General features: G+C 42.0%; 2 long non-coding RNA genes across 5 annotated transcripts; both read left to right on the top strand.

Moving 5' to 3' along the window:
• Nucleotides 1–3115: 3115 nt before the first annotated feature.
• On the top strand, nt 3116–18778 carry LOC119362652. Of its 4 annotated transcripts, none has more exons than XR_005173536.1 (7): nt 3116–3623; nt 3786–3845; nt 4409–4508; nt 4946–5014; nt 5467–5550; nt 6141–7369; nt 7734–8250. It is a non-coding gene; the product is annotated as an uncharacterized LOC119362652 (long non-coding RNA). The 4 variants fall into 4 exon arrangements; XR_005173535.1 differs by having other exon boundaries at nt 3118–3623; nt 6141–6228; nt 6347–8250; XR_005173537.1 differs by lacking the exons at nt 6141–7369; nt 7734–8250 and adding an exon at nt 18641–18778 and having other exon boundaries at nt 3120–3623.
• Nucleotides 18779–20952: 2174 nt separating this feature from the next.
• Nucleotides 20953–23865, top strand: LOC119362651. The gene is made up of 2 exons (XR_005173533.1): nt 20953–21233; nt 23468–23865. It is a non-coding gene; the product is annotated as an uncharacterized LOC119362651 (long non-coding RNA).
• The last annotated feature ends 686 nt before the right edge of the window (nt 23866–24551 follow it).

Below are 24551 nucleotides of genomic sequence, written 5' to 3'. Positions count from 1 at the left end.
GCGAGCCACCGCGTGACTCATCCATCGCTGAAGCCTCGACCGGCCTGAGCGCTTGCGCTGGCGGGAGACCGGGAGGGTGGAAGACGGAGGAGTCGACCGATACTGGGTCGACGGTTGCCGCAGCAGAACGCCGCGGATACATGCACGAAAATGCGTCGCACCGCGGACGGGGAGCGCATCTACGTCGAGTGGAGCTTCCTGGAGCCATGCGGAGTCGTCGGCGATGAAGGTGAGAGTGCCGAGACGGATCTCTTGACCCTCGATCAAAACTCCAGCAGACACCATGATGAAAATACTCGGAAGAATTGCAACTTCTCCACAAAATCGCTAAAACACCGGCCCCACGGTGGGCGCCAACTGTCGTGGTTCTAAGCCTGACAGTAGAGTGGGGGGTAGGTATGGAGAGGCAAGGTCCTAGCTATGGAGAGGTTGTAAGCACAAAGGATGTACGAGTTCAGGCCCTTCTCGGAAGAAGTAACAGCCCTACGTCTCGGAGCCCGGAGGCGGTCGAGTGGATTATGAATGTATGGATTACAAGGTGCCGAACCCTTCTGCCTGTGGAGGGGGGTGGCTTATATAGAGTGCGCCAGGACCCCAGCCAGCCCACGTAGGAGAGGGTTTAAGGTGAGTTAAGTCTGGGGCGTTACTGGTAACGCCCCACATAAAGTGCCTTTACTATCATAAAGTCTACTTAATCACAGGCCGTTGCGGTGCAGAGTGCCTCTTGACCTCCTGGTGGTCGAGTGAGTCTTCGTGGTCGAGTCCTTCAGGTCAGTCGAGTGAATCCTCGTTGGTCGACTGGAAGGCGACCTCTTCTAGGGATGTCCTAGGGTAAGTTACTTGGAACAGGTCCATGACCCTACCCTAGGTACATAACCCCATCATCGTCCTTGATCTAAAAATATTTACTCCCCGTGCTGATTTGTTTCTTGGCATACAGGACGGTGGTCTCAGAAGATCCTTCAAAGGAGGCCATAGAGAGCAGCGATTACTTCTTGGTAGTCTGCGGGGAGTTATCGACAACAGCGAGGTTTGCAATTTTAGATTGCCAGCTACCTTTCATTGGTGTATATGCAAGCAATAGAGCTTTCTTGATCAATCTGGTTATAACTTTATTCTCTTGTTTGATTGACACATTGTTTTAGTTATCAGAAAGGTAAACTGGCCGTGTGAAAATAAACTAGCTTCTTTTGGGGAGATTTTCTGTGATGCTATATGTTTTTTGTACAACAGAGCATTTTGCTGCTATGTAAATAAAATTTTGTGTCCAGTATCTTACTTTAGCTGATGGTTTGCTACCTATATCACCGGCTTGCATGCTTTAAGAAGGAGATTTAATATGTTGGTCATTCATATCTCTGGCCATGTGTGATGAAAAGAAATGTTAATTGCTAATGCTTTATTTCAGAAATCCAAATATGCTCCATGCCGATATGCTTCATGACGAGCGTGCATTTGTCATCCCACACACTCTCGGGTTATTGTTTCACCCCTTTTGATACTTATTTATTTGACTTGCTCAAGCCAAATTGTTGGTCTGCATATTCCTACATATGTGCTCCAATCCATGATAGTGTTTCACCCCTTTTGGTAGTTTAAAAGTTCCAATCCATGTTTAAGTGAGGTCACACATTCGTCAAACTGAGAGTTGCTTCAGCTTGTGCCTACCTGTGGGCTTGCTTTTTTAGATTCATATATACTGCTTGCATGCTACTATAACTCTTATCATGTACTGACTGTTAACTCTTATCCTATCCTAACTAAAACTCATTATCCAACTTGCCCCAAGATGTTCTATTTCGCAAAAGCTCGCTCCTTAACATATATGGTGGTTCTTTTCATGTATTACTTAAATGGTTGATGGCCTTGCTTGATGCTTGCCACGTGTTTGATCGTTCACCTCTGATGCCATGTTTTCTCCATGCAGATGTCTGGTAGAATTACTAGAAGTAGCAGATCTATTCTTTATTTGCTATACTAGCTTGCCATCAGCTTACGCCAATGACCCAAGGTATGATGTTGGATAAATAGCTATTCTTAGAGGATGGATCCAGATATTGCTTAATTTGCTGGTTCTATACTTGGCTGTAATTTTTTTTACTGAATGGGACTCATTGTTACGTCGTTTGACATATATGCGCATTTTCTTCAAGCCTTAAAGTGTACTTAGCACAACATACAGACACGCTTTGATCGTGGCATTAGCTTTCTCATTAAATTATCTCAATTTGTATCTTAGTACCTACCACTGTAGGTCTATTAAGTCTTATGTAGAGCCATATATTTGATATTACCTGAAAAATAAGGAGGTTACCTTTTCCTTTACACACCTGGAACCAAATTGTTTAATACTACCAATTGTATCTGGGCGCAATTTCAGACAAGATACAACTTAGTAGCAACAGAATTTGGCCTTTGCCCTTAAATGCACGGTTGCTACTGCGTTGTTGTTTCACCGTTGTTATATGTTACTCCCTCCGTTCCAAAATAGATGACCCAACTTTATATTAACTTTATACTAAAGTTAGTACAAAGTTGAGTCATTTATTTTGGAATGGAGGGAGTATATTCTAAAGATAATCTCCATGCTTTGTTGTGTAGTTGGCGGTCCTGTGAACATGGATTTTTATCTATAAAACAAGAATTGAAATCTTGAGAACTTCGGGCCTGACATGTGTTCATGCACTTGGTGAGGAACATGAGACCTTTAATGTCTATTAAGTCATGTTTTTGCACAATTCTTGGGTGTAGCTTTACCGAACAATATAACGCTTCTAAGAGCTGGCACTTTTACACTAATAATGCAGTGTAGAGGCCTGTGTGTAGAGCTAACGAGGAAAATACATTGCCATGGATTTAGTGACTTCACAAGGATAGCACATAGATGAAGACTTGCCTTTTTTGTATGTGATGTGATTTCTTTGGCACCCGCCGTTCCAGCGCCATCGACGGTTCAAACTGATCCGGTACGCTCAATCTGCCTCGCTGGCCGTGGCAGCGTACTTTTCATCACCGTGGTAAAAATCCATGCGCTCGTTCTTCTGTACGCCGCATAACCGGGTTAGAGTGACTGACGGATGGGCCAGCCTTGCACATGGGCCAGCCTCGCAGCGACAGCATGTGTGCGTGCTTATGTCCGGGTGAAAGTAGCGCGAGCAGGGTCCCGTGAAAATATCTCATCTTTCGTGCTCTCCCCTCCCCGATCCCCTCCTTCCCTCTCCTCTCCCTTGCCTTCTCTCCCGTGCCCCCTCCCCTGATCCCCTTCTTCCCTCCCGTCACGCTGCTGGCTCCATGCGGCGGCCGACGCGGCCTTCTCTTCCCGGCGCTCGAGGTGCAGCAGCGGGTGCGACAGTTCTCGGTCCAGCCGGGTGGGGAAAAGGTCGCCGGCATCACGCGCTGCGCGCCGTGATTCTGCATTGGGCGCAGATCTTCGCCTCGCCACATCTCCTCCTCCTTGTCCTTCTCTCTGTCTCCCATGCCGCCACCATTGCAAGGAGCAGGGGAGATAGGCGCCGAGGATAAGAAGCATCGGGTTGGTCGTGGTGGGCTTGAGCAGTTGGGGAGGAGAGCAGGAGGCCGTCGTGGTTCGTCATGGAGACGGCGCCGCTAGCAAGATGGTTGAGGTACGTGTCTGATCCGTTGGTCCTTCATGATTGTAGTTAATCATTCTCCTCATAGACTGTGTTTCCCTTTCCTCCCTCTATCTGTTTTCCCCCGGTTGTTCTTGTTGTAGAACTGCAGCGGTTCATTCAGCACGGGCTGATTTGCAGGCTTGACTTTGGCAGGTTGCTGCTTGTCGTTGGTTGTAAGCAGAGTCGTTGTGGTGGTTGGTGTCTCCTAGGCAGGTTTGTCTTCTACCTCTGAACAATCTGTTTGTTACCGATAGTTTATACAGCAAAACTAGCTCTTGCGTCTGGCCTGGAGTGTTGTGGCTGGTAGGGAAAGTCCAGAGGAATCTGCTTCTAGAGGTGTCATAATATGAGAGGTCATTTGTTTGCATGTCCGTGCATCTTTGGATCTATCTGTCTGAAGATGCTTCTTTACAGGAAACTATTTGTTCTAGCTCAGGGGTGTGTTCCTTTGCATTTTAACCAGTGTGATGTTGTTTTCTTCCACTGCCTACATGTACTCCTATAGCCTATTGTTTATCCATGCTCAGTTTGTTATATATATATGTGTGTTTATATGAAAAATTAATGGGGTATCATCTTGGTAGATTGAGTTTGCTAGATTAGTTTCATGCCATCGAAAACAACAAGCAGATGGAGCAGGACGGGGTGAAGGTTCCCGTCCCATGGCCTTCACGTGTTGTGGCTTGCGGCACTACACTTCCTCCCCCCCCCCCTGTGAGTCGTCCTTGATCTGAAAAATATTTACGCCCCGTGCTGATTCGTTTCTTGGCATACAGTACGGTGGTCTCAGATGATCCTTCAAAGGAGGCCACAGAGATCAGTGATTACTTCTTGGTAGTCTGCGGGGAGTTATCGACAACAGCGAGGCACTTGGAGGTATGGTGCCATCGCTGCTCAGCTTCCCCCATGTTTCCTTTCAGTTTAGAGCTTTCACTTCCTTTAGCCAGGTTTGCAATTTCAGATTGCCAGCTACCTTTCATTGGTGTATATGCAAGCAATAGAGGTTTCTTGATCAATCTGGTTATAACTTTATTCTCTTGTTTGATTGACACATTGTTTTAGTTATCAAAAAGGTAAACTGGCCATGTGAAAATAAACAAGCTTCTTGCTGTGATGCTATATGTTTTTTGTACAGCGGAGCATTTTGCTGCTATGTAAATAAAATTTTGTGTCCAGTATCTTACTTTAGCTGATGGTTTGCTACCTATATCACCGGCTTGCATGCTTTAAGAAGGAGATTTAATATGTTGGTCATTCATATCTCTGGCCATGTGTGATGAAAAAAAATGTTAATTGCTAATGCTTTATTTCAGAAAACCAAATATGCTCCATGCCGATATGCTTCATGACGAGCGTGCATTTGTCATCCCACACACTCTCAGGTTATTGTTTCACCCCCTTTTGATACTTATTTATTTGACTTGCTCAAGCCAAATTGTTGGTCTGCATATTCCTACATATGTGCTCCAATCCATGATAGTGTTTCACCCCTTTTGGTAGTTTAAAAGTTCCAATCCATGTTTAAGTGAGGTCACACATTCGTCAAACTAAGAGTTGCTTCACCTTCTGCCTACCTGTGGGCTTGCTTTTTTAGATTCATTTATACTGCTTGCATGCTACTGTAACTCTTATCATGTACTGACTATTAACTTTTATCATATCCTAACTGAAACTCATTATCCAACTTGCCCCAACGATGTTCTATTTCGCAAAAGCTCGCTCCTTAACATATATGGTGGTTCCTTTCATGTATTACTTAAATGGTTGATGGCCTTGCTTGATGCTTGCCACGTGTTTGATCGTTCACCTCTGATGCCATGTTTTCTCCCTGCAGATGTCTGGTAGAATTACTAGAAGTAGCAGATCTATTCTTTGTTTGCTATACTAGCTTGCCGTCAGCTTACGCCAATGACCCAAGGTATGATGTTGGATAAATAGCTATTCTTAGAGGATGGATCCAGATATTGCTTAATTTGCTGGTTCTATACTTGGCTGTAATTGTTTTTACTGAATGGGACTCATTGTTACGTCGTTTGACATATATGCGCATTTTCTTCAAGCCTTAAAGTGTACTTAGCACAACATACAGACACGCTTTGATCGTGGCATTAGCTTTCTCATTAAATTATCTCAATTTGTATCTCAGTACCTACCACTGTAGGTCTATTAAGTCTTATGTAGAGCCATATATTTGATATTACCTAAAAAATAAGGAGGTTACCTTTTCCTTTACACACCTGAAACCAAATTTTTTAATACTACCAATTGTATCTGGGCGCAGTTTCAGACAAGATACAACTCAGTAGCAACAGAATTTGGCCTTTGCCCTTAAATGCATGGTTGCTACTTCGTTGTTGTTTCGCTGTTGTTATATGTTACTCCCTCCGTTCCAAAATAGATGACTCAACTTTGTATTAACTTTATACTATAGTTAGTACAAAGTTGAGTCATCTATTTTGGAATGGAGGGAGTATATTCTAAAGATAATCTCCATGCTTTGTTGTGTAGTTGGCGGTCCTGTGAACATGGATTTTTATCTATAAAACATGTATTGAAATCTTGAGAACTTCGGGCCTGACATGTGCTCATGCACTTGGTGAGGAACATGAGACCTTTAATGTCTATTAAGTCATGTTTTTGCACAATTCTTGGGTGTAGCTTTACCGAACAATATAACGCTTCTAAGAGCTGCCACTTTTACACTAATAATGCAGTGTAGAGGCCTGTGTGTAGAGCTAACAAGGAAAATCCATTGCCATGGATTTAGTGACTTCACAAGGATAGCACATAGATGAAGACTTGCCTTTTTTGTATGAGATGTGATTTCTTCGGCACCCGCCGTTCTAGCGCCATCGACGGTTCAAACTGATCCGGTACGCTCAATATGCCTCGTTGGCCGTGGTCAGCGTACTTTTCATCGCCGTGGTAAAAATCCATGCGCTCGTTCTTCTGTACACGCAGCATAACTGGGTTAGAGTGACTGACGCATGGCCAGCCTCGCAGCGACAGCGTGTGTGCATGCTTATGTCCGGGTGAAAGCAGCGTGAGCAGGGTCCCGTGAAAATATCTCATCTCCCGTGCTCTCCCCTCCCCGATCCCCTCCTTCCCTCTCCTCTCCCTTGCCTTCTCTCCCGTGACCCCCTCCTCCGATCCCCTCCTTCCCTCCTGTCATGCTGCCGGCTCCATGCGGCGGCCGACGCGGCCTTCTCTTCCCGGCGCTCGAGGTGCAGCAGCGGGTGCGACAGTTCTCGGTCTAGCCGGGTGGGGCGCAGGTCGCCGACATCACGCGCCGCGCACCGTGATTCTGCATCAGGCACAGATCTTCGCCCCGCCACATCTCCTCCTCCTTGTCCTTCTCTCTTTCTCCGATGCCGCCACCATTGCAAGGAGTAGGGGAGATAGGCGCCAAGGATAAGAAGCACCGTGTTCGTCGCGGTGGGCTTGAGCAGTTGGGGAGGAGAGCAGGAGGCCGTCGTGGTTCGTCATGGAGACGGCGCCGCTGGCAAGATGGTTGAGGTACGTGTCTGATCCGTTGGTCCTTCATGATTGTAGTTGTTCATTCTCCTCATAGACTATGTTTCCCTTTCCTTCCTCAATCTGCTTTTCCCAGTTGTTCTTGTTGTAGAACTGCAGCGGTTCATTCAGCGCGGGCTGATGTGCAGGCTTGACCTAGGCAGGTTGCTACTCGTCGTTGGTTGTAAGCAGAGTCGTTGTGGTGGTCGGTGTCTCCTAGGCAGGTTTGTCTTCTACCTCTGAACAATCTGTTTGTTGCCGATAGTTTATACAGCAAAACTGGCTCTTGTGTCTGGCCTGGAGTGTTGTGGCTGGTAGGGAAAGTCCATAGGAGTCTGCTTTTAGAGGTGTCGTAATATGAGAGGTCATTTGTTTGCATGTCGGTGCATCTTTGGATCTATCTGTCTGAAGATGCTTCTTTACAGGAAACTATTCGTTCTAGCCCAGGGGTGTTCCTTTGCATTTTAACCAGTGTGATGTTGTTTTCTTCCACTGCCTACATGTACTCCTATAGCCTATTGTTTATCCCTGCTAAGTTTGTTTTATATATGTTTATATGAAAAAATTAATGGGGCATCATCTTGGTAGATTGAGTTTGCTAGATTAGTTTCATGCCATCGAAAACAACAAGCAGATGGAGCGGGACGGGGTGAAGGTTCCCGTCCCATGGCCTTCACGTGTTGTGGCTGGCGGCGCTCCACTTCCTTCCCCCCTAGTGAGTCGTCCTTGATCTGAAAAATATTTACTCCCCGTGCTGATTTGTTTCTTGGCATACAGTACAGTGGTCTCAGATGATCCTTCAAAGGAGGCCACACAGAGCAGCGATTACTTCTTGGTAGTCTGCGGGGAGTTATCGACAACAGCTGAGGCACTTGGAGGTATGGTGCCATCACTGCTCAGCTTCCCCCATGTTTCCTTTCAGTTTAGAGCTTTCACTTCCTTTAGCCAGGTTTGCAATTTCAGATTGCCAGCTACCTTTTATTGGTGTATATGCAAGGAATAGAGGTTTCTTGATCAATCTGGTTATAACTTTATTCTCTTGTTTGATTGACACATTGTTTTAGTTATCAGAAAGGTAAACTGGCCATGTGAAAATAAACTAGCTTCTTTTGGGGAGATTTTCTATGATGCTATATGTTTTTTGTACAGCAGAGCATTTTGCTGCTATGTAAATAAAATTTTGTGTCCAGTATCTTACTTTAGCTGATGGTTTGCTACCTATATCACCGGCTTGCATGCTCTAAAAATGCCAAAAAGAATTTTCACCTTCTAAATATAAAACTGAGAACAAAGTGAACATTTTCTTGGCCTAAAAATGCAATTTTGAAAAATGCATATTTTTTCTAATTCAAATAAAATAGCAATAAAATCCAAATAAAATAATTTATTTGATTTTAACATTTTTCCTCCAATATTTCTTTTATTTTGGAGAAGTCATATTATCTCCTCTCTTTTATTTTTATTATTGGAAATATTATTTGGAGAGAAAAATAATTAAAAACCAAAATGATCCTCTTTTCAATATTTGAGAAAATCAAATATGAAAATAAATGAAATCCCCAACTCTCTCCGTGGGTCCTTGAGTTGCTTAGAATTTCTAGGATCGCAAACGAAATGCAAGTAAAATATGATATGCATATGATGACCTATGTATAACATTTCAAATTGAAAATTTAGAATGTTACAGAACGACAGTGTTAATATGAACTTACTCCTGGCGTTTGCCATGTGTCATGCCACCACTACTTTTCAGTAATGGTGTCATATTGATGGCGTTGGGCATCCACACCAGCAAGGTTGTTTTTTCCATGCCATAGCTAGGCTTTTCTACACTAGTGTCACTATAAAAGTACGCCCGGCTTGTCCTTACCAATAATAAGGATTGAGCCATTTTGTTGCACCTTGCTACTTTGGTTACTTATTACTTGCTCAAATTATATTGCTATCAAATTAACTGTCACAAATGTCTTACAACACCTGCAAAGAATACCTTACTAAAAACCGCTTACTAAAAATGTCTTACAACACCTGCAAAGAATACCTTACTAAAAACCGTTTATCTAAAGAACTACGATTGATCCCTATACTTATGAGTCATCAACGGTGTGGGCTCGAAGCTCCTCTTCAGGAATGAAAGTTCCATGTTTGACTGGTTGAAAGGCACATGCATAAATTCCTTCTTGGATATGGGCCAATTTTCTTTAAAATGGATTTTAAACTTATCCAAGTGAAAGTTATCATCCATTCAGCAGAAAACCACTTCACATTCTTCACGTACAATGCATTTTTGGATAGTTAAAATCACTTATGATTAATTGTGGGCAATGAAGCTCAAATGCGATTAACATCATATTTAATTTCTAGCTTAAAGATGAGCCCCATTTTGATACAACCCCATCACTAAACGTATAAAAGGCAATATGGAAATTTGGCATATCATACCCACTTTCGTACGTATGGTGGGTCGCCCACCGGAATGTATACGGGAGCTCCTATGCGACGCTAATTGCGTCGAAGTGTCGCCGTTTCGCATAGGCGTGTCAAACCTGGGCCGGCCCATTTAGCATGCGCGATATGAAAAATGTGAAAAAATAAATACGCTGGTGCATATGATTTGGAGAGAAAAATAATTAAAAACCAAAATGATCCTCTTTTCAATATTTGAGAAAATTAAATATGAAAATAAATAAAATCCCCAACTCTCTCCGTGGGTCCTTGAGTTGCTTAGAATTTCTAGGATCGCAAATGAAATGCAAGTAAAATATGATATGCATATGATGACCTATGTATAACATTTCAAATTGAAAATTTAGAATATTACAGAACGACAGTGTTAAGATGAACTTACTCCTGGCGTTTGCCATGTGTCATGCCACCACTACTTTTCAGTAATGGTGTCATATTGATGGCGTTGGGCATCCACACCAGCAAGGTTGTTTTTTCCACGCCATAGCTAGGCTTTTCTACACTAGTGTCACTATAAAAGTACGCCCGGCTTGTCCTTACCAATAATAAGGATTGAGCCATTTTGTTGCACCTTGCTGCTTTGGTTACTTATTACTTGTTACAAATTATATTGCTATCAAATTAACTGTCACAAATGTCTTACAACACCTGCAAAGAATACCTTACTAAAAACCGCTTACTAAAAATGTCTTACAACACCTGCAAAGAATACCTTACTAAAAACCGTTTATCTAAAGAACTACGATTGATCCCTATACTTATGAGTCATCAACGGTGTGGGCTCGAAGCTCCTCTTCAGGAATGAAAGTTCCATGTTTGACTGGTTGAAAGGCACATGCATAAATTCCTTCTTGGATATGGGCCAATTTTCTTTAAAATGGATTTTAAACTTATCCAAGTGAAAGTTATCATCCATTCAGCAGAAAACCACCTCACATTCTTCACGTACAATGCATTTTTGGATAGTTAAAATCACTTATGATTAATTGTGGGCAATGAAGCTCAAATGCGATTAACATCATATTTAATTTCTAGCTTAAAGATGAGCCCCATTTTGATACAACCCCATCGCTAAACGTATAAAAGGCAATATGGAAATTTGACATATCATACCCACTTTCGTACGTATGGTGGGTCGCCCACCGGAATGTATACGGGAGCTCCTATGCGACGCTAATTGCGTCGAAGTGTCGCCGTTTCGCATAGGCGTGTCAAACCTGGGCCGGCCCATTTAGCATGCGCGATATGAAAAATGTGAAAAAATAAATACACTAGTGCATATGATTTGGAGAGAAAAATAATTAAAAACCAAAATGATCCTCTTTTCAATATTTGAGAAAATCAAATATGAAAATAAATGAAATCCCCAACTCTCTCCGTGGGTCCTTGAGTTGCTTAGAATTTCTAGGATCGCAAACGAAATGCAAGTAAAATATGATATGCATATGATGACCTATGTATAACATTTCAAATTGAAAATTTAGAATGTTACAGAACGACAGTGTTAAGATGAACTTACTCCTGGCGTTTGCCATGTGTCATGCCACCACTACTTTTCAGTAATGGTGTCATATTGATGGCGTTGGGCATCCACACCAGCAAGGTTGTTTTTTCCACGCCATAGCTAGGCTTTTCTACACTAGTGTCACTATAAAAGTACGCCCGGCTTGTCCTTACCAATAATAAGGATTGAGCCATTTTGTTGCACCTTGCTACTTTGGTTACTTATTACTTGCTACAAATTATATTGCTATCAAATTAACTGTCACAAATGTCTTACAACACCTGCAAAGAATACCTTACTAAAAACCGCTTACTAAAAATGTCTTACAACACCTGCAAAGAATACCTTACTAAAAACTGCTTATCTAAAGAACTACGATTGATCCCTATACTTATGAGTCATCAACGGTGTGGGCTCGAAGCTCCTCTTCAGGAATGAAAGTTCCATGTTTGACTGGTTGAAAGGCACATGCATAAATTCCTTCTTGGATATGGGCCAATTTTCTTTAAAATGGATTTTAAACTTATCCAAGTGAAAGTTATCATCCATTCAGCAGAAAACCACTTCACATTCTTCACGTACAATGCATTTTTGGATAGTTAAAATCACTTATGATTAATTGTGGGCAATGAAGCTCAAATGCGATTAACATCATATTTAATTTCTAGCTTAAAGATGAGCCCCATTTTGATACAACCCCATCACTAAACGTATAAAAGGCAATATGGAAATTTGGCATATCATACCCACTTTCGTACGTATGGTGGGTCGCCCACCGGAATGTATACGGGAGCTCCTATGCGACGCTAATTGCGTCGAAGTGTCGCCGTTTCGCATAGGCGTGTCAAATCTGGGCCGGCCCATTTAGCATGCGCGATATGAAAAATGTGAAAAAATAAATACGCTGGTGCTGGGATTCGACCCGGTGACCTCACGGTCTTAAGCGCGCTACGCTAGCCGCTGTGGCCAACTTGCACTTGTGCTTAATTTGCAGAGCGACATTAAAAGAAATAAAACCAACAGAGATAACACTTGAAGTTTCTAAAAAATCCCAACATTGCAAATGATAACATTTTTGAAAATGATGGACAATTTTGTAACAAATACAATCTTTTTTCGAAAAAAAGGAACAAACATTGAAAACAAGAAACATTTCTCAAAATTGCGAACAATTATTTCAAAACTCAAACATTTTTGAATTTGCGAACAAAATTTTAAAACCTGAACATATTTTGAATTTCTGACCATATTTGTAAAGCTAGGACATTCTTTCAAACCATAAACATATTCCAAATAAAAATGCGAACAATTTTTTTGAATTCTAGAACAAGTTTTCAAAACGTGAACAATTTTCAGCGCAACAGTAAAAGAAACAACAGCGACCACAGTAAAACTTGAAGTATCTAAAAAAATCCCAAAACTGCAAACAAGAACATTTTTCAAAATGACGAACAATTTTGTAACAAACACAATCTTTTTGCGAAAAAGGGAACAAACATTGAAAACAAGAAACATTTCTCAAAAAATGCGAACAATTATTTCAAAACACAAACATTTTATGAATTTGCGAACAAAGTTTTAAAACCTGAAAATATTTTGAATTTCTGAACAAATTTCTAAAGCTAGAACATTATTTCAGACCACAAACATATTTTAAATTTGTGAACAAAAAAACGCGAACAAGTTTTTTGAATTTCAGAACAAATTTCAAAACAAGAACAATTTTCAGCGCAACAGTAAAAGAAACAACAGTGACAGCGATAAAACTGGAAGTTTGTAAAAAAAACTCCAAAAATTGCAAACGAGAACATTTTTGAAAATGACGAACAAATTTGTAACAAACAAAAACTTTTTTCGAAATATGAACAAACATAGAAAACAAGAAGCATTTCAAAAAATTGGAACAATTATTTCAAAGCTCAAACATTTTACGAATTTGCACACAATATTTTAAATACTGAACATATTTTGAATTTCTTAACAAATTGGCAAAGCTAGAACATTATTTGAAACCCCAAACACATTTTAAATTAGACAACAAAAGTAAAAATACGAACAATTTTTTGAATTGCAGAACAAATTTTCAAAACATGAACAAATTTCAAATTCATAAAAACAATTATAAAATTGTTCAGATTTTTTTATCTTTTTTTTAATTTTCGAACATTTTTTGAAAATAAGTGAACAAATTTTGAAATACTTAATCTTTGAATAGAGGAAGAAATTCTGGAGAAAAAGTTTTTTTTTAAGAAATACAAACATTTTAGAATTCAGAAAAGTTGGCGAAAAAGAGAAAAACAAGAAGAAGAAAATTGAAAGAAATTAAAGAGAAAAGAAAAAAACGGAAAAAGAAAAAGGACAGAAAAGAGGAAAAAAAGAAAAATGAAAAACGAAAAATTGAAAGGAAAAATAAAAAACCGTTCCGGAACCTTTTAGAAGGTTCCCAAAACCAGTAAAAACCGGCTGGGAATCCTCTAGAAGGTTCCCAAAACCGGAACTGAAACTTGTAGTTAATACTACAGATGGGCCGACCCAAATATCTCGATAGGTCGCCTCGTATGTGCGTTTCCCCGACTCTTTGATGCAAAATGCGTCAAATAGGGTTTTCCAATGTATACATCGTACATTCGGGGAGTAGCCAAGCCGCCCGACTGGGCCGACCCATTTCCGTCCGGTGCACACCCCCTCCTTCATGGGCTCAGCCCACTTGCTTTTCTCGTTCTTTTAAATTTCAACAAACTAGTGCGGGGCAGTGGGACTTGAATTCCATCCCTGTAGGTTTAGTTCAAGCAGACAAAACCAACTAGTACATCTTACTAGCCATGTCCGCTTCTTTCCTTTTTTGTTTCTTGTGTGGTAAGTATAATGATGAAAAAACACCGCATTCTCACTTTATTTTTTCTTCTCTTTAGCCGGTTTTCTTTAGGTTTTTCATTTTCACTTTCTTCTTTTTTCTTTTCTTCCGTAATTCACAAACTTTTTTGTGATCTTTTTTCCATTTTGATAAACTTTTCCAAACTCGTATACTTTTTTCAAATTCACAATTTTGTTTTTCAAATTCATGATTTTTCAGCTATGACTTTTTTTAAATGCGTGAACTTTTAGCTCCTGAACTTTATTCCAAATTTGTGCACTTCTTCCAAATTTCCCAAGTTTTTTCTAATTTTCATGAACTTTTTTCCAAATTCGTGAACTTTTTTCAACCTGTGATTTTTTTTTTCAAAACTGTCAATTTCTTAGCCGCAAACTTTTTTCAAATGCATGATATTTTTCTTCGAATTTCGTGATTTTTTTCAGATTGCTGAACTCTTTCCGGATTTCGTGAACGTTTTCCAATTTTCATGAACTTTTGTCCAAATTCGTGAACTTATTCAGATTCGCAAACGTTTGCCCAAATCATGAAATTTTTAGCCGTGAACCATATTTCAAATGCATGAACTTTTAGCTCGTGATTTTCCTTTCAAATTTTGTGGACATTTTAAATTTTTCATGAACTTTTTCCAAATTTGAGAACTTTTTTGAAACCTGCAAATATTTTTCAAATTTGTGAATTTATTAGCTTTGATCTTTTTTCGACATCCTTAAAATGGCTCCAATTTTTTCGACATCCTAAAATGGCCCTATTTTTTCATGGCATTGTATGATTAATTCAAGGCACCATGTCAAGTTCTTTGGGTTTTCGATAGTTTTTGCAATTTCTGGAGTTTTCTCGATGAAAAAAGGCCAATAAATGACCGGACGTGACGCAACGCACATACGGTATCGGTATTCATACAAAACCAGGCATGATGCCTACCATGGGCATACCCACATGGTGTCAAAAGTTGGGGTCATTTCATGCATGTCCAAACATGAACAATGTTGAATGGAGAGTGTTCGGTTAGGGAGAAGGATCCATGTGAGAGCATGTATTTTTCGACATTCGTTAAATGGCCCAGTTTTCTTATATGGCATTGTATGACCAATTTAAATCACCATGCTAAGTTTTTTGGTTTCCGACAAACTTTGCATTTCCTGGAGTTTTCGGGTGAAAAGAAGTTGATAAATGCACAGACGTGTTGGATGTCGGTATTTGTTCAAACCTGGCATGGACACCTACCATGGGCATGCCCACCTGCTTGCAAAAGTTTGGGTTATTTCAAGGATGTCCAAAATACACCATGTTGAACGAAGGGTGTTTGGTTATGCCACAAGTCTTCGATGGAGAGCATGTTGTTTCTTGATATCCTTGAAGTGGCCTCAATTTTTCCCATGGCCTTCTATGACCAATTCAAGTCATCATGCAAAGTTGTTTGGGTTTAGACAAGTTTGGCATTTTGCGGAGTTTTCACGGTGAAAAAGACCAATAATTGGTCGGTCGTGTCGCAACATGCATATGGTGTCGAAAGTCGTTCAAACTAGGCATTGACGCCTAACATGGGCATGCCCATATTCTTGCAATGTTGGGGGCAGTCCCGAGGTTTATGAAAAATACCATGTTTAACGGAGAGTGTCCGGATAGGGGAGAAGGGTTCGTTTGAGAGCACCTCATTTCTCGACATCTCTTAAATGGCACATATTTTTTTCATGACTTAGTATGACCAATTCCAGTCACCATACCAAGTTGTTTGGGTTTTAAATTTTTTTGCATTTTCTAAGGTTTTCTTGGTTAAAAAAGACCAATAAATGGCTTGGCGTGTTACAACTTGCATACGGTGTCGAAAATTATTTGAATTAGGCATGTATGCCTACCATGGGCATGCTCACCTTCTTCCAAAAAAATTGGGGTCATTCTAAGGATCTCCAAAAATAGATCATCTTCAACGGAGGGCGTTCGGGTAGGTAAGGATGGTCCGATCTGCCAAATGACTCCAAATTTTTTCTATCAACTTCTCTGACCAATTCGAGGCATCATTCCAAGTTATTTGTGTTTTGACAATTTGCATTTTCTAAAGTTTTCTTGGTGAAAAAGGGCCGATAAATAGTCGGATTTGTCGCAACATGCAAATGGTGTCAGAAGTTATTCACACCAGGCATGGATGCCTCATATATAAATGCTAGGCTACTGCAAGAAATTGGGTTCATTTATTCATAGTCCAGAAAACCACTAGTTGATAGGAGCGTGCCAAACTAGGCTAGACAGGTGCATCCGTGAGCATGTAATTTTTATGAAATTTTTTTATTTTTTTATTAACAATTTCTGTCATTATAAATCAACATGAACATTTGTTTATGTCCTAAAAAATTAGAAATTTGTCAATAATTTTTTCAAATTGTGTATGAAAATTTTACAAACTTGAACATTTTTTCCAAATTGTTAACTAATTTCCAACAATTGAGGAAAATTTTGAACACAAATTGCGAACCATGTACTTTTTTAAGAAGTTATCTTTCTCTTGAAACACAAACATTTCCTAAATTTATGAACAAAAAATTCGAAAACAAGAACATGTTTTCAAATTCCAGAACATTTTCTAAAATTGTAGAAAATATTGGAAAACAAGAATATTGTTTTGTATTCCGGAAAATAGTTCAAATTTTTGAACATGTTTTAGAAAGAATAATAAAATTGACAAAGGAGAAAAATGAATTGTAACGAGAAAAGAGAAGAAAACATAAAAAGATAAAAGATAAAAAACGCTTATGCCTTGGCCCAATGAGGCGACGCCATCGATCCCATCGGGCGCCTGTTGTGCCGTCCTTAGCGTTCTTGTTTTTTCTTTATTGTTTTTCTATTTTCCTGTTTCTTCTTTTCTTTTATCTCCTTTTCGTTTTTCTTTTTCTTTCCTTTGATGAATTTTTATCTTTTATCTTTTATTTTTTTCTTTTTCTTTCATTTTTCTCTTCCCTTTTTTTCTAGCTTATGATTCTTTTTCAACAATTGATCAGAAATGTTAAAAAGATGTTCGCATTTTTTAAAATTTGTTTAATTTTACATTTTTTCTGTTTTGAGATTTTCATTAGAAATTCCGGAAGCGTTTATAATTTCATAAATTGTTTATTTTTAAAAAAATTACAAAATAAAAAAGGCGCTCGAAAATTGTTCGCTTCTTTTAAGAAAATGTTCGAAAATCAAATCAATTATAATTCTAAATTTCAAAAAATGTTCGCATTTTTAATTTTGTTCATGAATTCAAGAAATATTCAGGAATTTTAGAAAAAAATTACCGCTTTCCTAATTTGTTTGCAAAATTTAAAAACGTTCATGTTTTACCAAATTTGTTTGCAAATTCAAAAAATGTTGTAGTTTTTTTTCATAATTCCGAAAATGTTGGCTTTTCAAATTTTGTTCGTGTTGTTTAAAAAATGTTCCCATTTTCGGAAATTGTTTGTCATTTTGAAAAATGTTCGCCTTTCAATTTTGTTCCTGTTTTTTCAATTTTCTTTTTGATTCCCAAACAATGTTCATTATTTCACAAAATATTAAAAGTGGTCAGAATTTTTAAAACAATTCGTAAATTATTTTAGAAAATAGGGTAGCCACTAGTTCTTATAAATTCACGCAGGTCATTAGTTGCTTGTACTCGCGGGCTGCACTTGCGTGAGGTTTGGGGTTCAATTCCCAGCCACACTTCTTTTTCGCGTTTTGCTTCGCACCGACGAGGCGTGCTTGCGCCGGCCTGGGCCGTGTACAGGCGTATCGGGGCGGGTAACGTATTTTAAAAATACCGTCCTATCTCCGCCGTTGATGTGTTTGGAGTTGTTTTAAAAAAATAGATTAGAGGGGATGCACGGAAGCAGAAGTGCTTAAAGATATACATGTTCATTGGATTGTTTGAATAAAGTAAAATGGGAAAGGGGCCCTGACTCCGTGTAACCACCCCCACTGATCCTTCTTGGATCAACTGCCTGAACATAATAGCCAGCTTCCTTACGGAGACACGTATCATGATGCCCGTCGGCCGTCGGCACGGAGAAGGTGGTTGAGAATTACGCGATGAACTTCGATCCATGCAATTTCGCAATCACCAGTCCATTCAATTCAGATAAATTCATGCGCCAGAAAAAAAAATCAACGGGTTCGGCCACATTCCGTCAATTGGACTTTCAGTGTTGCCACACATTCGATTCGCCGTCGCCGACGTGCTCCTGTCAGTCAACGTGCGCACTCCGGCGCCTCGCTTCTCCGTCAACCTCCCTCCCACTTCATGTGCCGTGCCAGTTGGGTACCGACCCAACGGCAGCAACTTGCGCTACTCAACCTGGCATTCCGCTGCCTCCCTGCTTGCAGATGCAGCCTGGATAATCTAATCATGCACTTGCGCTTAGATTAAATCCTGCAAATTCCCCTGCCCCATGGGGACGCGGTGAGCCTCGCCAGCCATCATCATCAAGCTGGTGCCTGGTCAGGGGACACCGGCCGTTTGTAACTAGTGTTCAGAAGGTGGCAACAGAAACCTACGAAAATACCTGTAACCTACGAAAATACCTGTAATGCAATGATGCAGATAGTGGCAGACTGGTAGAGGAAGTACAGAATGAGGTAGAGAATCTTGATTTATGCTAAATATTCCACTAATGATACATCGTGTTCTTGTTTTCGCAGGTACCACCTGCATTCGCAAAATAAATCACCAAACGTATGGACTGTCCCTGTCCGACACCGTTAGAACACGTAGGAGAAATGCGCGTCTTCGGATATACACCGAGATGAATTCCTTTTTTTTGCGGGGTCACCGAGATGAATTCCACTTACCAGTTTGTCAAAAAAACATAACCACTTAAACGATGTTAGTGGACGTACCGGAAAAAAGTACTTGCATGTCCTTTTGCTGTATTTGCATTATGAACCTTTTTGGTTGCTCAGCTAGAGAGATCCAGAGACCAAAAGGGGCTGCTAAAAGGGAGAATAAGAATCTAGTTGCCCCCACTGGAAACAGAGAAAGCTGTCTGGTTGTTTCACCCATCATCCTAGCTACCTATCCAAAGAACTATCAACCAAAAACAGCTCACTAGTAACAACCTAAGGGCAACTAGAAGCCAGAACCACTGAATAATTAATCCCCATTCCCTGCATGCATTATTTGGGGTCGATGCAACTCAATCCATTGCATGGCATGTAGAGGTACATGTACAGCTGATGGCAACATTAGGTCGGCTAGCTTTACCTAATTAGGTCTCATTAGGCTCGTCCGAATCCACGAACGACTATCCTAGTAATACTAGCTAGAGTATCTAAATAGTACTAGTACTTATCATCACCATTAATTCAGAAGGTCACGGGGATTATCAGCAGCAAGCTGTCCATCACTACTAGGTTATGCATCAGCTCAACTGCCGGTCCCTGCTGCCCTGCCACACATACCTGCAGCAGAAGTACTTTGGGCACTTACCTGCAGCTGCAGCTAGCTGAGCAGATGTGATTGATGGACATGGTGCTGCTGCTTCTAGCTACATACTAATACTAGTGCTGTACCAATGGCCCTATTTGGATGCTAGAGTTAGAGTTAGATTTAGTTAGAGCATCTCCAACAGCCGCCCCAAACGACGCGCGCGCGGTAAACACAGTTTTAGCGCGCGCGGGGTGGTTTGCCGCGCTCCAGCGGCCGCGGGAAATAAGCGCGCGGGAACCGTTTGCGCGCGCGCGAAAAGGCGCCAGCTCGCGTGCAAGATTTGGCGCGCCGCTTCGCGCGCGCCTATAAAAGTGCTGCGCGCGCCACGCACCTTCTCCACACTTCCTCTTCTCCTCTTCCTCTCCCCTCTCTGCCACGCGCCGCTCCAGCGCCCCGCCACCGCCGCGCCGCCATGCCGCCGCGCCGCCGAGGAGCGTCCGGCTACCGCGGCGTCCGCCTGCGCCCCAACGGCAGCTACTCCACGGAGATACGCTCCGGCGAACTCCGGCTCGGCCTCGGCTCGTACGGGGCGGCGCGCGAGGCTGCCCGCGCGTACGACGCGGCGGCGTGGCGCCTAGGCCGGCCGCGCGGCCAGATGAACTTCCAAGATGTGTACACGCTCCAGCAAGCGCTCAACCTCGCCCCTCTGCCTCGTCTGAACACGACGGAAGACCATGCGGAGCACGCCGAGCGGCATCACCGCCTCCTCGTCGCCCAGGAGGACGAACGGGTCATGGCGGAGTGGCGCCAGCGCCACCCAGAGGACGTCGCCTACGAGCAGGCCTACTGGGCAAGGCGCCGCGAGGAGGACACGCGAAGGCGCCGCGCGACGCGGTTGGACAAGCGTCGGCGGAAGGCGTTGGTGAATGCGCAGTCCGACCTCGTTGCAGCAGGTGGGCATTCGTTCTTCACGCCGAACGATGAGCGGTGGCTGGACATCTGGCTAACTACCTCGGACGACACCGCCGAGGATGATAGTGGTGATGATGATAGCGACTTAGAATAGTTTTTTTAATGCAATCTATGTTTATCGTTTGTCGTTTTATTTAATGCAATCTATGTTTCGGATGTAAAATACCTTTGTATCGTTTAAAATCTATGTAATCTATCTAGTTTTTTTAAAATCTATGCCTACATTTCTAGTTTGTAGAATGAGCGCGCGCGCTGCTGGAGCGGCGCGCGCGCGCTACATTTTAGCGCGGCTGCTGGAGCGGGCGCAGCGCGCCGCGCCAAACTAGGCGATGGGCGCGCGCTAAAGCTGTTTTTTGCGCGCGCCGCGTTCGGCGTCTGTTGGAGATGCTCTTAGTTGGGGCTGAACTAACCCTGAAGTATCCAAACAGGTGGGTTAGAATAGGGTTAGTTGCTCTAACCCAGCCAAAAAATCCAACCCGGTGGGAAGGTGCTTATTAGAGTTAGTCTTGCTGGGACCCACAGAAAAGAATTTTTTTCAGCCACCAGACACACCTGATCCAGTTTCCCCGTCCCCGCACCTCATCCATTCGGCCCGCCCCCATCACCCCGCCCACGCCGCCCTAGTCCAGCCGCTCCCGCCGCCTCTGGCTGGCCCCATCCCGCCGCCGGCCCCACCCTCCGTCCTGCCCCGTTCGCCCCATCCCGCAGCCGGCCGCCGGCCTCGTCGCCTCCGTTCGGCCCCGTCCGCCTCCATCCCGACGCCGGACGCCGCCCCAGTAGCCTCCATCCGCCCCCGTCCGCCTCCATCCCTACGACGTCGCCACACCTGTCACCCCATCCGCCGACCGCCGCACCTGTCACCCCCTCCCGTTCGTCCTCCGCCGGCGTCGCAAGGTATTGCCCTTTGTCCCGTAGGCTGGGTTTGTTGTATGTGTTTGCTGTAGGTTGTTTGCTGCCCAAATTCAGTTTGTACTATATTGACAAATTCAGTTTGCTACCCAGGCTGGGTTTGCTATATGTGTTTGCTGTAGGTTGTTTGCTGTATGATTGAGAAAGTTTATTTATTGACAATCTAACCCTTTCATCCAAACATCACCTTGGTTAGAGTTGCTTCAGGGTTAGTTGAAGGTTAGAATCTAACTCTAACCTCTAACCGAGTTAGAGTATCCAAACAGGACCAATAACTAACAGAAGATCATGTCATGAGCAGATGGTCTGGGAGAATATTGTAGCAGTCCCAAGTACCCAACTACTCCTAGCTAGGTTTCCTGCCGCAAAAGTGCTCTTGTGATGGAGTACTCAAAAGATCCCAATGTATGCACAGGTTAAGGTACCACTTGCATTGTTAACAAGCATGGTGTCAGTAACTTTGAGGAGTCATGGACTACGCACGTATGCAGTTATCTGATAGCTACAGCATATGGATGTCACACATGAACAGCTGGCTAGCACCTGCATTCTGCAACATGAAGGGGCGAAAATCCATCTCTGCACACGTGCTGACGAAAAAAATCAAAACAAATACTAAAAAAATTCAAAAATTCCATTTTTTTGTGTGGTAGACAATTTGATGTGTGAGACCCGCTCCAAATTTCAAGTCATCTGGACATCTGAGAAGCTCTCAGCAAAAAAGACAAATTGGGGGTCCATAAAAATGTTTACTGTTCATGTACTGTTTTGATCCGATTTTGTCTTTTTTGCTGAGAGCTGCTCAGATGTCCAAATGACATGAAATTTGGAGCGGGTCTCAAGCATCAAATTATCTACCACACATTTTTTTGGATGTTTTTGAATTTTTTTTGATTTTTTTACGATTTGTTTTCTAACCGGGTGCAGATGACCCTGGGCACCGAAACGCCCTACTCCATGAAGGGGTGGTTATTTTACTGCACTAGTGCCCCCAAGATTTTCCTGTAGGTGAGCTTGTACTTAGATTTATTCACGATTCTTCTATGATCCATTCAAAAAAAAAATATCCAGGCATCTCCCAGATGGGTACTATGATCCATTCTTCTATGAGCTACGTACTCTCTGACCACCAAAAAGGTCAAGTAGTACTTTAAGGGCATGTCCAACGGGTAGCCTCGACGTGCTGCTCCGCAGGTCCACGTAGGCTCGGAGCTAGGCTCGGACAAAAAGCTATAGCCCTGCAGGTGGTGGTGTAGCCTGCAGAAGAGCCGGCCTCTTCAAGTGTAAAAGATGAGAGAAAGGAGAAAAGTGGAAGGAATGCTGATGCATGTGAGAAGGGAAGTAGACAGAAGAAGGAGAGCGCCAGCGAAAAGGGGATGCCTGATGGGGTCCACAAGGTGCAGCCATGGTTGGCTAGTAAATTTGAGAAACAATGGTCTCGCTACTTTTTGGTTAAATAAATAGCTGAGGCATCACGAAGGAGATGCCTCCATTGCTCATGCCCTTAATGAACTAGGAAAAGTTAATGCTTCAGGGAGGTTTAATTTTATTTGATAAAGAGCAACTGCTCGAGAACAGATTGGCCAACTAAAAAGGTCCTGCAAAGCAAGGTACACCTCCAGCACTTCGTCTTAATCCCATATTCCGCGCTACAGTGTCGACGGTGATTAAGATTTTGCTGAATGCGCTGACGTAAGTGGCAAAGAAAGGTTAGTTAATTAATTTGATTGAGAGGTGAAGATGGTGATGGAGTACTAGTGAATAGTGATGCAATCTTCAAGTTTCAAGAACAGTACGTTCTGCCACGCCGTGTAGGAATGTAGGATCATACAAGCATGCATGCATGATCATTCAGATCAGATCAGAAGTGTGTGGCCTGCAGCTATTTTTTTATAGAAGCTCAATTTTGGGTCGCCGAGAGACTGGAGAGAGACTGGAGTGTACATGCATGTTGCAGCTAAGCTAGCATTACAGGCCACGGATTTTGTTTCCTCTGAAACCAAGTTAACTAAAATAGTGAAGCAACACGCTACTAGTGATGCAAGCTTCAAGTTTCAAGAACATACAAGCATGTGTAGGAACATACAAGCATGCATGTATGATCATTCAGATCCGATCAGAAGTGTGTGGCGTGCAGCTCAATGTTTTTTATAGAAACTCATGCAGCTCAATTTTGGGTCGGCGAAATAATATTTACTTTCTTGTGACTTTTGATGCAGAGAGATGGAGTGTACATGCATGGTGCAGCTAAGCTAGCATTACAGGCCACAGATTTTGTTTCCTCTGAACCCAAGTTAACTGAAATAGTCTAGCTAGCTTACTTGCAGTGCTGAAAGTCGCTCTTGCTTTACGCTGACTAAGCAACAGTTGCATCGCCTCTCCTAAGCAAAGTCTAGGCTAACGGATAGGAATAGGATGGTGATGGAGCTTTCGATGTGATGATGAGCGAGAGAATCATAATACATCATTCGCAAATAAAAAATAAATTATTTTGTTGTCCGACTATGAATCTAAACTATTTCAATGTGATAATGAACTCTTCTTTTATCCAAAATATTTTTGTTGTCCGACTATGAATCTAAACTCTTCATTAATCCAAACTCTTTTTGTTGTCCGACTTTGAAATCTAAAATTGATCTTTGAATTTGTTCTATGGTTTTTGTGTGTGTATGCATATCCCTCTGTATGTAAAAGGCTAAATTGTCATGTGATCTCATCCCTCATAATATAGGAGTACCTAAGGAATTGCGAGGTGTGGGCATTGTTTAGTGGATAAGTGGGCACGTACACAACGAAAAGGATATCCAGAAAGGCAAATGAGCAAAAGGTTTGATTACTCATGACATGACATGAAAACAAGAGAGAGAGAGAGAGAGAGAGAGAGAGAGAGAGAGAGAGAGAGAGAGAGAGAGAGAGAGAGAGGTGTGGAGCTGAGCCAATCATACGCGCACAATTATTGTCATTTGATTGGCTCCCATGAAGATGAAATGAAATAAAGGAGAAGAAAATCATTGATAGCAATGGTATGTACTATAGGACTGTAGGAGTGTCTGGATATACTAAAAATAAAGAACTGAATACTCATTTCCAAAAAAAATCTAAAAACAATCGAACACTCATGGTTGTCTTTTCTCTCAAAATAGGCTCTTGCCGAGAGCGGAGTTTTGGTGGACAGGTGCACTGGAGTACTTTATTTTAAATAATTCAAAAATGATATTTCCAAGTTTAAAAAAATTATGTGAAAACTTATACATATTCGCGACGGACATGTAAAATTTCCTTTAAAATGTTGAAACGTGATAT

Source organism: Triticum dicoccoides, chromosome 2B, assembly GCF_002162155.2.
Source record: "Triticum dicoccoides isolate Atlit2015 ecotype Zavitan chromosome 2B, WEW_v2.0, whole genome shotgun sequence".
Classification (NCBI taxonomy): Eukaryota; Viridiplantae; Streptophyta; class Magnoliopsida; order Poales; family Poaceae; genus Triticum; species Triticum dicoccoides.
This window is presented reverse-complemented; position numbering and strand designations above follow the sequence as displayed.